Source organism: Stegostoma tigrinum, chromosome 6 (genome assembly GCF_030684315.1).
Source record: "Stegostoma tigrinum isolate sSteTig4 chromosome 6, sSteTig4.hap1, whole genome shotgun sequence".
Classification (NCBI taxonomy): Eukaryota; Metazoa; Chordata; class Chondrichthyes; order Orectolobiformes; family Stegostomatidae; genus Stegostoma; species Stegostoma tigrinum.
The window spans coordinates 100,610,043-100,627,339 of NC_081359.1; the positions used below are offsets into that span (position 1 = coordinate 100,610,043).

At 42.5% G+C, this 17,297-nt stretch overlaps 1 protein-coding gene across 4 annotated transcripts in view; it reads right to left on the reverse strand.

Annotated features, from left to right (window-relative positions):
• Window positions 1-9,591, reverse strand: part of p2ry8 (P2Y receptor family member 8) — a 33,222-nt gene extending 23,631 nt beyond the window's left edge. Inside the window, exon 1 of one of the 4 annotated variants that reach the window (XM_048532951.2) lies at window positions 9,492-9,591. The gene's annotated coding sequence lies outside the window, so the exon portion shown is untranslated. Of the gene's footprint in view, window positions 1-6,947; window positions 7,063-9,491 lie in introns of those variants that run through there. The other 3 variants (XM_048532953.2, XM_059646804.1, XM_048532952.2) reach the window with 3 other exon arrangements.
• Window positions 9,592-17,297: the final 7,706 nt, after the last annotated feature.

Genomic DNA, 17,297 nt, shown 5'->3' on the forward strand with positions numbered 1-17,297 from the left:
CACGCGAAATCATCAAATTTAAATTGCTTCTGTATAATTGTGATGTTGTATGGACAAATCAAGAAAAGCTTGATGAGAAAATAATTTGCGTCGGGCCGAAAGATCAAATGATGGAATGAAGGCTGATATACATTTCAGAATTGCACCCCCCCATGCTCATTGGCAATTGGTTTGAAACTCATACAATTACCATAAGATCTGAACAGATACCAAAGAGGATGCTTTCATGCATCAGAATGGGGTGACTGTTTTCATGGAATAGTTCCTGGATAAGGCACTTAACCCTCACAAAAAAAAGCCCCCCCGAGAAAGAATTTGGTTCAAAGATTGTAACTGACTGAAATCCCTGATTTGTCATGGCCAAGAGGGTTCAAACATGAATCGGGTGACTCAAGCTGCAGATTCGGATTGACAGGTCTGATATCTACTTCCAACTTTCAATCAGTAGAAGGTGCAGACCTACCAAGAGGTTCAAGCTGAAACAACTATTATACTTTGAGTGGGGGGGCAGGGTAGATGGTGTACATACTGCGCAAGACCTTCTCACTAAACCCCACCGAACCCAAGATAAAACCTGGATTGTGCAGTTTCCTTCTCCAATTTGCCAGGGATGAGTCCAGGCTGGTAGCCAAAATATCCAAGTAACAGGGCCACTTGTAGCTGGGTTAACCTACAAGGATAAATGTAACAGATCCATGGGAATGCCACCCTCTGCTCCAAATCATGCACCAACCTGACTTGGAAATATATCAGAGTTCCTTCATTTTGCTGGGTCAATTTCCTGGACCTCCCTTCCCTACAGCACTTCAGGTGTGTCTATCCATCCTGGCCTGACAGGGTTTGCAGCAAATCAAGAGGGTAGTTCAACACCACCACACTCTCAAGCAATGTGGCTGACTCTAAACTACCCCCCAGCAATTAGAATAGAGCTGACTTATAAATGCTGTTCTCGTCCATGAAGCCCACAACCCATTAATGAATAGGAAAAAAATAAAGTTTAATCATGATAATCACATGGCAACATATAAAAGATTCAGATCACGCAAATATCGATGGTCTTACAATCTCTTTGTCTCCATCCCACACATGTTTATCCTTATCGCTGTGTGCTATCTGTTTGGGAGTAGTTGATTGCTTTACCTCAGAGCATCAGATGGGTGTAGAGGAGAAATCCAGAAAGAAAGCACCTCCTAAGGTACATTAGAGAAGGTGTATGCAGCGCAGGATATGAGTCCTAAATAGAATTGTCATTTTGAATGACACAGTTTCGAATCCAGTCACTCTTCTTTGGTCTGAAGAAGAGTTGTTGAAATTGAAATGGTAACCAGTCACCCCACTCAAGATGACAGCCTTTTCCGATGCAATGATGCAATTAATCCAAACAAATGCAAGATGATACATTCTGAAAGATCTCATGCAATAGGGAAGTATACAGTTAATGGCAGAACCCTTAGCAACATCACTGTACAGACGGCTCATGGTGTACAGGTCCACCATTGCCTGAAAATGGCAACACAAGTGGGTAGGTGGCCAAAAGGCATACAGTATGTATGCCCTTCATTCGTACGGAGTATAAAAACTGGCAAGTCATGTTGCAGCTATATAGAACTTTGGATAGAATGTATTTGAAATATTATGCACAGATCTGGTCTCAAGACTACCAGAAGAATGTGGAGGTTTTGAAGAATGTACAGAAAAGGTTTTCCAGGATGTTGCCTGGTTTGGAGGATAATAGGCGGGGAAGGAAAATTGTGAGGAGAAATTTGACCAACTTGGTTTGTTTTCACTTGAACGTTGAAGGATGATGGGTGACTGGATAGAAGTTTACAAATTATGAGAGGCATGAGTAGAAAGTATAGTCAGGGTCTTTATCCCAGAGTAGAATTGTTGCTTACTAGGGGACTTGTGTTTCAGGTAAAATGGGTTATGTTCAAAGGAGAGGCAGGTTTTTTTTATATACTGAGGGTGTTATGTGCCTGGAATGTGCTGCTAGAGGAGGAGTTGGAGGTGGATACAATTACAATGTTTGAGTGGCACCTCAACAGCTATATGAATAGTCAAGAGCTACAGGGATACAGACCTCATGGAGGCAAAAGGCTTTGAGCTTAGAAAGGCATTGTGTGTTGTTTCAGTCCTGATGGGCTGAAAAGCCCGATTGTGTGCTGTACTGTTCTTTGTTCTCCTTGTTCTCTTGGTAATAGTCTTTCTCTACCATTATATTCCAAATAGGCTGTGTAGACCCAGTCAGCAAAGGGATGGGTGGCAACAGTCTACCCAATCACATGCTGGCAGTGCCTGGCATCATACATTCAAATGACATGCCACCGGCAGTGGGCGCCTGAAGATTTGATGTTTTAATGTTTTTTTTCATGAGATGTGGGTATCACTGTCTGGGCTAGCATTTATTGCCCATCCCTAGTGGGTTTGGAGTTATGTGTAGGCCAGGCCAGGTCAGGGTCCTAAAGGACATTCATAATCCAGATGTGATTTTACAACAATCCATAATGGTTACACGGTGGCCACCAAGCAATGTTTCCGATTTCAGATTTTCAGTGATTCAGACTTCACCATCTGCCATTGTAGGATTCACACTTGTGTCCCCAGAGCATTTGTCTGGTTCTCTGGAATGATTATCATCCAGTAATAACACTACAGTGCCAACACCTCCCCTGAAGTACCCAATGGGAGCTTGTACTGTACACAGCATGTAGCTGTGTATCCTTACTATCATGTCCAGGCTGTTGATGAATGTGGTTTTAAAGTTACTGTACCTAGATGTCTGGCCTGAACTTGTAAAAGGATACAAAGAAGGCATATGAGAAAGCCTCTTTGGTGGCTGGCTACCTAATCTTTAGCGAGTGGAAGTTTGTTGAATGCGCTGACGTGGTCCAATTTGGGATGTCCTCCAAGAATTCAGTGTGGTGTCAGGAATATCAATGTTTTAACTGTTTTCGGTGATACCCATTTGAGCGGAAAATGCCAGCAGTGGGGCACTCACCCCACCCATCCCGCCCCCACCTCCCTGCACCCCCCCACCCACCCCCCCCCCCCCCCCCACCCCCCCCCCCACCAGAATGGGAACTGGCAGAGGTAGCAGGACATCTATGAAGTTTGAGGGCTCAGTCTCTGAGGTAGGTACTCCAAACACTGGTGAAATCTCTCCACGACAACGAAAGAGACCACATTTACCAGGATATTCAAAACAGCCATCCACTTTTAACTGCAAATGACTTCAATACTAGAAAGGCCTCACACTGCTTATTAATTGAGTGGCCATGGGGAATCATGATGATAATGCAAACCACATTGTGGTGAAGGGACAGTCCAAACCATGAAAAGCTCTTCCCCAGGAGTTTCATGTGTGTAATTGAGAAGAAGGACTTGTCGGGTATGGGATCTATTCCTGGTTCATGAGATGACTCCATTGTTTAAGGCCAGCATTTATTGCTCATCCCTTCATCTGAATCACCTGCTAGGCAATTTCAGAGGGCGGTTAAGAGTTAAAATTATTTCTGTGGGTCGCTTGTAGACCAGGCCAGATAAGGATGGCAGATTTTTCTCCCCAGAGGACATCAGTGAACCAGATGTATTTTTACAACAGTCAACAGTAGTTACGTAATCACCATTTGATTAGCATTTTATTTCAGATTTACATTGAATATAAATTTCACCGTCTGCCACAATGGGATTCAAGCCTACATACTTCAGAACATTAGCCTGGGGTTCTGGATTTCTGACTTGGTGACAATTCCTCTCCACCAAATTTTCCCCATAATTGATAACAGACTAGTTTCCAATTCTAGTTTGATTAGATTGAAATTCCATCATGACATGACAGACTTGGACCCATCTCTCCAGAGAGATAGCCCAGGCCTACTAGAGTACTCAGCCCTGGGGCATTTACTAGCACACTACCATCTCCGGCAGAACTGAGGGCATCACAAGGAGATGATCACTCGTTTTCTCACTCTGTGGAGTGACAAGGGGATCAGAAATCCAATGAAAGTTTCTTTGCGTTAATAAAATTAGCACAGTTGGCGGGATGGTGGTCGAGTGGTATTATTGCAAGACTACTAATCCAGAAATTCACCTAATGTTCTGGGGACTATGGCAGATGGTGGAATTTGAATTTGGGAAAGAATCTGGAATTAAGGATCTAATGATGACCGTAAAATGACTGTCAAGTGTCCAAAATATCCATCTGGTTCACTAGGGTTCTTTAGGGAAGGAAATTGTCATCCTTCCTTGGTGTGAGATTCAGAAGACAAATAGATGGGTTATGATCCCGTTGAATGCTGGAACAGGCTTAATGGGCAGAATGGCCTACTTCTGCTCCTAATTCATACAACATTCATGTGACTGAGAAATTAGAGGTCAGAAGCTTGAAGAAGAATAAGAGCAAGTTGCTACAGTATGCATAAGTTATAACAGAGATGAATGATCAGCACAGCCCTTCAGAGAGTGAGAAATGGCACTTTTAGCAGCAGGAGAGAGGGGCAAGAGTGGGTAGACAGTATAAAAGGAAGGCGGTGAAACCAAGATGGAGTTGACTGTGTGAATTGTTAGTTGGGAGAGGAAGCTTCCACTGGGCAGGAGGTGGGTTGTGGCAAAGTCACCATTATTCTGGCTAAAGATGTTGGCCACATCTCCCAGAGGAACCTGGAGATGAGTCAGGTGACTACTTACTGAGAGAGAGAAAGGGCTACAATGCACTAGTGGGTCCATAAGAGAGATAATGAAAGAGATAAACCAAACCCTTCAAGACCCAGTGAAGGAATAAAAAGTGAGATGAATGATGGGGAAGGAACTATGACAAACAGAGTTGAATTAAGTGCGGAATAAGAAATAAGAAAGGGGCAAACGGACTGTATTGGGAGAAGTGACTAAAAAGAAGGGAGAACACAGGTACTCTTGCTTACTTTGGGTATATGTTGCAGGTAAAGACTGCCACTCACTCTGAGTGCTGGAAGATAGTTTGCTAGCTGCTAGTCTGAAGAAGGGTCCTGACCCGACACGTTAACTTTCCTGCTCCTCTGATGCTGCCCGGCCTGCTGTGTTCCTCCAGGCATTGTTTTGCCTCTGATTCCGCATGTGCAGTTCTTGCTATCACTGAGTATTTTATAACCCAGGACAACATAAGCCTGATTCTCATCCTGAATGCTAGAATGCATTCAGACTAGAAAGAAATCAGAGCCACAGTTAAGTCAACCAATCAGCAGCCTGAAGTACCATAAAATCAACTGTTCAATGGCTAACATCAATGCTAACAGTAACCTTTACTGCAATGGCTGCTAAGTTCACCTATCTGCTCTTGTGCGCTGTTCGGAGACTGACCTGTATAATTCATTTATTTATTAAAACCTTTTGTCTTTTGGACTTAACTTTTATTTCTAATTTGTTTATGTTGTGTGATAGATAAGTAATTCTTGTGTTTATTAATTAGCAAACTTAGTTAACTTAAGAAAACCTAGTTAAATTAGTTCTGTTTAAAGCATAAGGTAATGGGTGTGGAAGAAAGATATCCACTGAGGAAAGTGATTTATTTCTAAGTCAATCTTGTTGCCATCTGCCAAGGGTGGGGTGCATAAAGTAGGAGAGTGTGTTTATCACTCCTCGCCCGAGAGCTTAACATCTTGGAGAAAGGCAACCAGTACATCAGTATTAGCCAGCTGTGTCCTCTGAGGCAGAACAGAATAGTGTGTTGGCTCAAGGTGGTTTCTCCTCCTCAAAAACATTGAAACGGGTAAAGATTGTAAAAAGGTAGGCAAGCGATCAAAATGTAAATACCCGCCTTTCTAACATTGAGGAAGTGAGTTTAGCACCTTTCCTTTGCCCATGTGTTCTTGTTTAACCCAAATATTCTGAGGTTAGACCCGCTACCTCCACCAGATGAGGAGGTCAAAAATCATGGCACAGTCTCACTTGACCATTGGATCCTACCTGGCCCTTATTCACATCTCCTGGGAGAAGGATAGCAGCCTGATCTCCCCCAACACCAGCACTGGGCTCACCAATCCGGAGAAGGAGGGGCCATTCAGTGTCAGGGACTAGCTGACTCTGAACACAGAGGATTAGAGGAAGGCTCAGTCTTCACCTGCACAGTCTCTAATCTGACCTCCACCTCCCAAACCAGTCAAAATGTGAAGAAGAGAATGTAAAGTCTGGCTCTGACTCATACATTGACAAGTCAAGGATATAGGCCAAGGGCTGGAAAACAGGATGCAAATATCTACGTAACTGTTTCTGACTGGTGCAGACTTGATGGGCTAGATGCTGTAGTCCTCTATGACTGCATGATCTTAATGAAACATGATGGCAGTACAAATGTTTCTATATTTAATGGAACCACAACTGCTCCCTCGACTTACCGCAATGAGAGTCTCTATTGCTCTCCCAGCAACTTCTGGTGCGTCATGTTTTTTTAATGGTATTGTTTCAAAAACAGTAAGCGTTGACTGGGATAAAAGGATTTCAAATCTTCCTCTCACTCCCATGGCCTGACATCCATCAAACTCTACACACAGACATTTTGTAGCAGCAGTTAACAATTCAGCAAAACGGGTTGTGAGACTACAGTTACACACATCTCACGCTGCCACCCACTCCCTTGTTCTATGGGACCGATTTTCATACAGATTCTTTATACCCAGTGGGCCTGGTGGCAATCAATATCTTTGCAGCAAAGGTGGTTGTACAAGCCTGCACTTTGTTATTGTCAGCGACATTAGGAGTTGTGAGTTTAGGATCTTCCAAGTGACAGACGTGAAAAGCCACAATGTGTACAGCCGCTGGTCCGGCCTGAGACAGTCTAAACCAAATAGGCACAAAGCTACCTGAGTGTGCCCACGCACGGGGACCGCAATAGTGACACATTTCCGACCACCACAACCAAAACAAAGGCGAACTGCAAGGTGTAAGCTGTTACACCACTGACGCAAGAAACAAACCTTCAGAATTTCGGTTGATGATACAGGCAGGTGACTCGCAGATTTGGTTGTCGACTGGGATCTGCCTTCGCCCACTCAGGGTTAGGGTCCATACAGGACAATGCCAACTGGTTATGCCAGTTGTTTCTGGTGACCTCCCAACCCCTCACACATGCACCTCCTCTTCACAGGATGAGAATAGAAATAGAAATTGGAAACCCTGGAGCGTCGATCCATTTTCACACGGAGTGCCTGGGGATGGAAACAGAGCTAGCACTTCTTCACAGAGGAAGCTTTTGAACAAATGGCAGGCAACAAAGAAAGATAGCACCTGAGGTGAAAGAACAAAGCGAGAAGCCAGAAACAAAACGTAGCAAAAATCTTTTTTTTAAATGAGGTTTTTATCTAAAATTGCTGACCTAAAAGTGGTTACAGAAGACTGTGGAGCACTGAGTAAAATAAATAATTAGCTTGCATTGAGCGACGTTGGGACACTGCCACAGGACATGGGCAGCGAGGTCAGTGTGGGAGCATGGTGGAGATTTCGAATGACTGGTGCTTGAACACATGCTTACAATACTGTATTCACTGTTTATGCTGTGGTCCTCTCTACAATAGTACGTCTACATTGCAAGACTGGTTGACTGCTTTGTAGAACACTCTTGATAGCTCTGCCAGCTATCTTCTTTTGATGGCTCGTTACTGTTGCAGTGTAGGTAATGCAAGAGATTAATAAGTGCACTAGAACGTAGAACATAGAACAGTACAGCACAGTACAGATCCTTCGGCCCATGATGTTGCACCAACCTATTATCTTACTCTAAGATCAAAAGACCGGGCCCCACAACCAACCAGGCATTCTGGTTTTCTTTAGTGATATTGGTTGAGGATTTAAATTGGTCTATATACAGTGGAGACCTCCTGCACTCATTATAAAATTGTGTCATGGGACCCTTTGTGCCCACCTGAGAGGGAAGTCAGAAGATTGAGGCAAAAGATGTCATCTCTGATGGATGACAATCCCTCTGTATCACACTGGAGTATCATGATGGATTATGAGCCCAAGTCTCTGGAGCGGAGATCTACCTCATTATGTTCTGGCTCATTTATCTCCTTCAACAGCACCTTCCAACCCACAGCCTCTACTATCTAGAAGGACAATGGTAAGAGATGCATTGGATCACTACCATTTACAAGTTTCCTCCGAGTCTGTCACCATCCTGACTTGGAATTATACCACTCTTACTTCACTCTCATGGGTCAAAATCCTGAAAGTTTCTCCCTCACAGCACTGTGCTGTCCTCTACCCACACGGGCTGCAGTAGTTAAGAAGACATCTCTTCATCACCTTCTCAAGGGCACCAGGAATGGGGAATGAATGCTGAACCCAGCCAGCAACGCCCACATCCTGAGAGCTCATTGGGCACGCCATTGCAAACTTTTAGATGCATGAAACTAGAGAAGACGCACATGTCAAGCCAAGAGTTGGGACTTGTCAGAGTATGTACACAGCAGCTTTCTGTGCATGAAATTGGTGCTGTGCATGGTATTATGGTGACTTCCTTTTCTTTCAGCTGTGGGCAGGGTAAGTATGCAAACTGGTCACTTCTGCGAGAACAAGATTTTACAAGTGAAAAATAAATGAAAGTCAGGGTGTGACAGCTCAGCATCAGCAGTGTGTGCCGCAAAGGGTAGAGACCAAAGACCTGAACTCGAAGAATCATTGTATTGCATCAGGAACAGAGAAAATCTTGGTATCGAAACAGGCACATTTTAGACAGCAATACATGACATAAAGTAAAACTCCACTAAACAGAAATTAATATGATAAGACAATAAAACAATATTATTCCCAGCTTAGTGTTTATAGCTAAAGTAATGTTAAATTATTTTCACTTATCCACTGGTAGGCTCTGTCCTGCACTAGAGCTTTCCACGTGGTTGTTGTGTTATAAATGTTTATACAACTTGCGCACCAAGAAATATAAAGAAAATGCTGCTTGTGAGTAAAAGCAATGAGCTGAGTGTGCTGTGCATAACTTTCACCCATGTGTGTGTGATGTGCGACACATTTAACTAGATTCCATCCTTTCCCCTTGTACGTTACATTATCAAGTACAGATCTAAATAGGAACTCATGCTGTTACTTCAATCAAGAGTCCTGATAACAGAAAATGAAGTAAAAGCAATTACACAAAGCAGAAATATAGCACAAAGAGGCACATATGAGATGATCTGCCTTTATACCAGCCAGGTTAGAAATCACACGACACCAGGTCATAGCCCAAGAGGTTTATTTGAAACCAAAAATTTCAGAGTGCCCCTCCTTTGTCAGCTTAAACTCCTTGGTGCCGTATGACTTCTGACCCTGTTTACCCTAGTCAAACACCGACAGCTCCACATCATTTCTACCAGCCAGGCAGTAAATAATAAAAATGTGACAAAAAGAGGAATTTGAAGGACAGAAATGCAAGTTGTGTTGGCATGTGTGCATGCATTCATATGAGCACAGAAAGCTTTTACAGCATAACATAAGATTGAGAATAAAGTACTGGGATAACTCACCCACCAAATCTGACATTGATCAGCACGCGATAGACCTGGAGCATCTCTGTATTGTGGCAAGATCCTTTTGAGAACTACATTGCATACCTATCAGGAAATGACACTTCAGAAGGAAGTGTATGGTTTCATTGCCGGATTTTTCAGAAATTGAGCGCTAAAAAATCTCACACATATGCAGCCACACACACACACACACACACACACGTGTCTCTCTCACACACACACACACACACACACACACACACACACACAGACACATAAATACACACACACACATATACACACACACAGTCACAAGACACACACATACACGCACACGCAGACGCATGTACAGATACACACACACACACACACGCACACACACACACACAGACATACTGACCACACACACACAGGGACACAAACACACACACAAACACAAAACGAGCACAGGCACACATGTGCACACACACAGAAACAGACACATACAGTCACAAGACACAAACGCACACACAGACACATACACACATTCACACAGACACACACAGGCATACTCGCACGCACACACACACACACACACACACACACACACACACAAGCCACTCCAACTCCCCTTACCACTCCTTAGACAATATGTCCATCCTGAGCCTCCTGCAGTGCCAGAATAATACACCCGAAGATTGCAGGAACAGCATCTCATATTTTTCCTGGGAACCTTGCAGCCCAATGATCTCAATGTGGACTACACAAGCTTCAAAATCTCACCACCCCAATCTCATCCCAAGACCAGCACAGCTCGTCCCTGCCTCCTTAACCTGTCAGTCATTTCTCCCAGCTATCTGCTTCTCCCACCTCACTGACTAAACACCCACCCCCACCTCCTACCTACCAGCCACATCCCCAGCTCCTTGACCTGTCCGTCCTCCCACCTACCGGCCCCTCCCTCCCAAATGACCAACCCCCATCCCAACTCCTTACCTACACTCACCTTTACTGGCTCCGTCACTGCCTCCATGACCTATCCATCTTCTCTCCACCTATCTGTTCCTCTGTCCACCTTCCATCATCACCTCCCCCTCTCTCAATTTATTTCACAGGCCCCTTCCTATTCCCCCAATTCTGAAGAAGGGTTCAGATCCAAAACATCAGCTTTCCTGCTCCTCTGATGCTGCTTGGCCTGCTGTGTTCATGCAGCTCTACACCATGTTATTACACACTATGCACATATGGAGACATTGTGGTTGATGGCTCACCGAGCTGGTTTGTTGTTCCGCAGATGTTTCATCACCCTGCTGGGTCACATCGTCAGTGCAGCCTCCCATGAGGCGCTGTTGTATTTTCCTGCCTGGTTTTTTAATTCTGGAGTCCACTGAGTTGGATTACCTCACTTCCGGTTTTCCTTCGTAATGAAGAGTATATGGGGTCAAGTTCAATTGTTTGTTATTGGTACACGCACACCAATTGGCTACAAAAGGACACAACTATTACTCACTCATCTCTATCCACATGAATAACGAGAGCCATCAATTTGATTGGGACAACACCAGGATCCTGGGACAAGCAAAGCAGACACAGGCACGGGAATTCCTAGAAGCCTGGTACTCCATGAAGAAAGACATCAACAAACACATAGAGCTTGACCCCATATACACTCCACTGCAAAGGAAAACCAGAAGTGAGGTAATCCAGACCAACAGACTCCAGAGTTTAAGTAACAGGCAGGAAAACACAACGGTGCTTCATCGGAGGCTGCACTGATGATGTTACCCAGCAGGGTAATGAAACGTCTTCAGAACAACGAACCAGCTCAGTGAGCCAACTAGCCACAACACCCACAAACAGAGCTACGAATCTCCTCCAAAACCTTAGACATATACAGACGCACAGACAGGCATACAAACACACAGACAAACATGTACACAAACACACACATGTACAATGCACACAGAGACACACATACATACACACACAGGCACACATCACACTAACATATGCATATATACATGTGCACATAGACACGCACGCACACACACACACATACTAACATATGCGTACATATGCACATACACACAGGCAAACACATACACATGCACACACAACCACATATATATGCACACACAGATGCACATACACATACAGACACATGCACAGATAAACATACATATATACATGCACACACAAGTCAAATTAGTATTTTTAATCACAGCTACACTTCTACAATTTATTTTTAAGCTCCTTTACAACAGCTTGCTTTCTGGAATAATTGTCAATTGGATGTAACACGTTTTTAAAAGACATTGGAGAAATGCACAATTATAATGAAGGAAATCTACCTCCACCAAATTGTGTGTGATTTGAATTTCACTTATGTGAAATGAATAATCAGGAAAAGAAAAATAGATCTTGTAAAATTATTTTGCGCTCTCTCAGAAAGTTTTGCCTCCAACTCAGAACTGGCTTCCTTAAATTTTCTGCCACTGCATATGGTGCACACCCACAACATTAAAAATACAACAGTTTCATTTCTTACTCAATCGTCATTCTCCCCAAGAACAGTTGTGAGGCCATTCAGTGTATGAGAGGATAATGGCACTGTCCACAGTAAACCAAATGCACATTCAAGAGCCAATGCCCCAGGCTAGCAGACACAGTTTGACCAAGGTGATATCCATGGAATTACAATTCTCTTTAGGCCGACAAAGTGAAATATCTGCTAAGGTTCTTGTGCCCATCCATTTTATGATGATATCTGCTTAAAAATGTGTGGAAAACACATCAGCTTAGGAGCAAGAAATCAAATGCAGAGATGAGAAATATCAAAGAATAAGTTTCATTATCAAGGTAAGAGAAATAAATAGTAAAGCAGAAAGATCAGAGAATGACAAGGAAGGGACAAAGAAAAACTAGAACATCCCACAATCAAGATGGATTGTTAACAAGATAGATAACAAAAAGAAAACTAAAGGTTTTGTACCCGAAAGCACTTAGCATTCATGACAAAGCACAAAAATTGATAGCATACACTGGATTAAGTAAATTTGATCTGAAAACCATGTGGTAACGTGGCTACAGGATGACAAGATTGGTTCCTGAATATTGAGGGACACATGACATTCAAGAACAACAGGAAGCTTGGTAAACTGGAGAGGTCAAACTGTTAATCATGAACAGCATTTATACAATAGAGATGTTTCAGTGGAGATGAGGACGAGGAGGGGAAGGAAGTCACAAGTAGGAGCCTCCTTTGTTGTAACCACCAAGCGAGACAAAGTATATAGAAAGAAACATTGGGTGATTATGATAAAGGAGCAGCAATAATCATGGATGACTTTAATCTATGTACAAACTGGAAAAATCAGATTAACAGTAGTAGCCTGGATGAGGAGTTCATAGAATGCTTCCAACATAAACTCTTACAGCAGCATGTACTGGAACTGACTAGAGAGCAAACTATTACTTTAGACTTGGTGCTGTGTAATGACACAGGGTTAATTAATGAGCTCAGATGTATGCATCACAAGGTAGGAACGACCACATTGAATTTTACATCCCATTTAAAAAGAGGAGCTTGGGACTAAGCCTAGTACTTTAAACAAAAATAAGGGCCACTATATGAACCTGAAAACTGAAATGAATTGACTTTTTAGCTTAATGGATAGATTAATAGAGATACAGTGACAGACATTCAAGAAGCTATCTGGGAATACTCAACACAATAACATTCCTTCTATAAAGAAAGATTCTATTTGGAGCGTCCACCTTTCGAGGTTAGTTTTCAATGTTAGAGTAAGCATTAAACTCAAGCAAAAAGCATTGAGCTGCACAAAGTTGTGTGGCAGATCTCATCACTTACCATGGTATAAGGTACAGCAGAGAAGGATGAAAAGATTCACCAGGAAGAATAAATCAAAGCCTGAGAGGAATGCAAAATTTGGCAGCAAGAGTTACTGCAGGATGTTAGAAAGAAAATAGTAGGTTAACTGAGTGGCAGTCCTGTGGTGATTGAGAATAGAGATTTAAAAGAGGAAATAAGGAAATGGTGGATGAAATAAATAAATACTTTGTTTCCAAAACAGAAATTGTTGGAAAAGCCCAGCAGGTCTGGCAGCATCTGTGGAGAGAAATCAGAGTTAATGGTTCGGGTCCAGGGACCCTTCCTCAGAACTGATGATATTTTGGTTTTCCCTTCATTATAGAGGACGAGAGACACTCCAGTAATATCTATAAATCAGGAGCTAGAAGGGAGGGAGGAACTTAATGAAATTGCAATCATACGGTAAGTGGTATGAAGTAAACAATGAAGCTGCGAACTGGCAAATCTTCAGGTCTACTTGAGCTTCATCAGTGAGGTTCCAAAGAACAAAAAATAAAGAAAGTTACAGCACAGGAACAGGCCCTTCAGCCCTCCAAGCCTACACTGATCCAGATCTTCTGTCTAAACCTGTTCATCTATTTTCCAAGGATCTATATCCCTTTGCTCCCTCCCCATTCATGTATCTGTCTAGATACATCTTAAATGACGCTGCCCTTCTTAAACAAGGGGGCAACATTAGCAATTCTCCAGTCCTCCAGGACACCATTCATGCTCAAGGATGCTCCAAAGATATCTGTTAAGGCCCCAGCTATTTCCTCTTTGGCTTCCCTCAGTAACCTGGGATAGATCCCATCCGGACCTGGGGACTTATTCATCCTTTTAGAATACCCAAAACTTCCCTCCCACTTATGCCAACTTGACCTAGAGTAATCAAACATCTATCACTAACCTCAACACCCATCATGTCCCTCTCCTCAGTGAATACCGACACAAAGTACTCATTAAGAATCTCACTCATTTTCTCTGACTCCTCGCATAACTTCCCTCCTTTGTCCCTGAGTGGGCAAACCATTTCTCTAGTTACCCTCTTGCTCCTTATGTATGAATAAATAGCTTTGGGATTTTTATTCACCCTGTTTGCTAAAGATATTTCATGACTCCTTTTAGCCCTCTTAATCCCTCGTTTCAGGAATCCAAGTTAATAGGAAAAGATGTGAATATGGAATTCACAAAGCAAATGGATCAGCTATGTTCTTACTGAACGGTGGAGCAGGCTTGAGGGGCTGAATGACAGCCCAATTCTGTTCTTATTTCATGTGTTCTTAGGTTCAAAAACACCAAATAGGATTATCATGTGGATTAAATGGCTGGAAATCCTAAGAAAGTAATCTGCTGTCTTCATCTTCTCTGGTTTACATGCAACTCTAGAGCAAAGATCAGCAATGGCATATTGGTAATGTCATAGAGACTAGTTATCCAGCATTGTTTTAGATTGGTCCTACTTTCCCGATATTCTTCCAAAGCTTGGTCTGTTTTTAGTCGCCTACACCTTATGTATGCTTCCTTTTTCCCCTTTGCTAGTCTCACAATTTCACCTGTCATCCATGGTTCCCTAAGCTTGTCCTGCACTCTAATCAAACTCTCTTTAAAAGCCTCCCACATATCAAATGTGGATTTACCCTCAAACAGCTGGTCCCAAGTCTCATTCCCAAGCTCCTGCCGAATTTTGCTACAGTTGGCCTTCCTCTAATTCAGCACTCTTCCTTTAGGGCCACTCTCATCTTTGTCCATCAGTATTCTAAAATTTCTGACTAATGAAACAGTAGATGCATTGGTGTTAATTTTCCACAATTTGTTATATTTCCATTTTATTATGGCATGACTCAAACCTAGAACAATAGCCTGGAATGCTGGATAACTAGTCTCTCTGACATTACCAATATGCCATTGCTGACCTTTGCTCTAGAGTTGCATGTAAACCAGAGAAGATGAAGACAGCAGATTACTTTCTTAGGATTTCCAGCCATTTAATCCACATGATAATCCTATTTGGTGTTTTTGAACCTAAGAACACATGAAATAAGAACAGAATTGGGCTGTCATTCAGCCCCTCAAGCCTGCTCCACCATTCAGTAAGAACATGGCTGATCCATTTGCTTTGTGAATTCCATATTCACATCTTTTCCTATTAACTTGGATTCCTTTATTCCCTGGCATAACAAGAATATATCTACCTCTGCCTTAAAAATATTCAAGGGCTTCACCTCCCCTGCCTTCTGAGGCAGAAAGTTCCTAAGTTGTGCAATCTTCTCATCTCTATCCTGAAACCGTGAATCCTAATTTTAAAATAGTGTGCCCTAGCTCTGGGCTGACCCACAAGTGGAAACATCCTTTCCATATTGACTTTGCCAAAGCTATTCAGGGCCTCATGCACTTCAATCAAGCTGCCCCTCACTCTTCTAAACTCCAGTGGAAACAAGTCGGCCTGTCCAAACATTCTTCACAAGACAATTTTCTCGTTCCAGATATCCGTCTGCCTCCAATGCATTTACATCCGTAAGTGGGGAGACCAAAACTGCACACAGTTTTCAAGACGTCATCTCACGAATACACTTTTTGCACCTGAAATAGAACAGCTTTAATTTTATGTTCAACTCACCTCACAATGAAATAACATCACATTAGCCTTCTATGTGTTCTAACTGCGTAACCTTTTGTTACCCATGCATTGAAACACCTATTTGATTCTCAAAATGACTCAATCATTCTCCAATTAGTTCTTTGCTGTTTCATTCTTCTTGTTGAACTTCACATTTTCTGACGTAATACTCCAATTTCCAATTTTTGCTCAATCATTCAACCTATTTATATCAATAAGAAACTTCCCTATTTCTACTTCACATGTACTTTCCTACGTATGAAGGTGCTGTCCGCAAATTTAATGACCATGCCTTTACTTCCCTTAACCACGTATAAATTGCAAAACATTGCGGTCCTAACATAGATCTCTGTGGGACTTCAAATGTCACATTCTGTCGGTCAGACAAATATCCATTTATTAATTGTCTCTGCTTTCTGCCAATCTTCTATTCAAGCTGAAATGTAAACTCCTAAACCCTGATTTTATTTTTCCCAATATCCTTTGATGTGGTATATTATCAAATGCCTTCTGGAAATCCAGGCATAATGCATATAGGCTCCCCTTTATCCAGAGCGCATGTTACTTATTCAAATAACTCCAATAAATTAGATGTCCCTTTGACAAAACCATGCTGTTTTTTAAAAAAATTCTTGAAATGTTTCAAGTATACAGTTATACTTTCTTCAACGATTGATTCCAATGCCTTTCCTATGACAAACACCAGGCTCATTGGCCTGTTCTCAGCATTTTTATTTGAAAGAAAAATTCTTTTTCAAACAGTTTGCACATCCCCCTAAGTCTGCAAGGGTTTCCTCCAGGTGCTCCTGTTCCCTCCCACAGTCCAAAGATGTGTAAGTTAAGTAGATTGACCATGCTAAATTGCCACATGGTCTCCAGGGTTGTGCAGGCTAGGTGGATTAACCATGGAAAATGCAGTGTTACAGGGGTAGGGTAGGGGTGTGGGTCAGGTGCTATGCTCTTCAGAAGGTCAGTGTGGACTCAATGAGCTGAATGGCCTGCTTCCATACTGTAGGGATTCTATGATTCATTCACCTTTATGAAATGCCATATCAGTGAAGGAAAGCATGAAGTTTGCCTTGAAAACAGTGTTTAGAATAAAGAACAGAGAAAATTACAGCACAGGTACAGGCCCTTCGGCCCTCCAAGCCTGCACCGACATGCTGCCGTCACAACTAAAACCCTCCGCCATTCCAGGGACCATATTCCTCTATTCCTAATCTATTCATGCATTTGTCAAAATGCCCTTTAAAAGTCACTATCGTATCTACCATATTGGAACAGGAGAAACTTTAACAGCTTTCAGATTTAGGACTATAACAACCATCTTTAGAACAAAAGTGATTAATTGGCA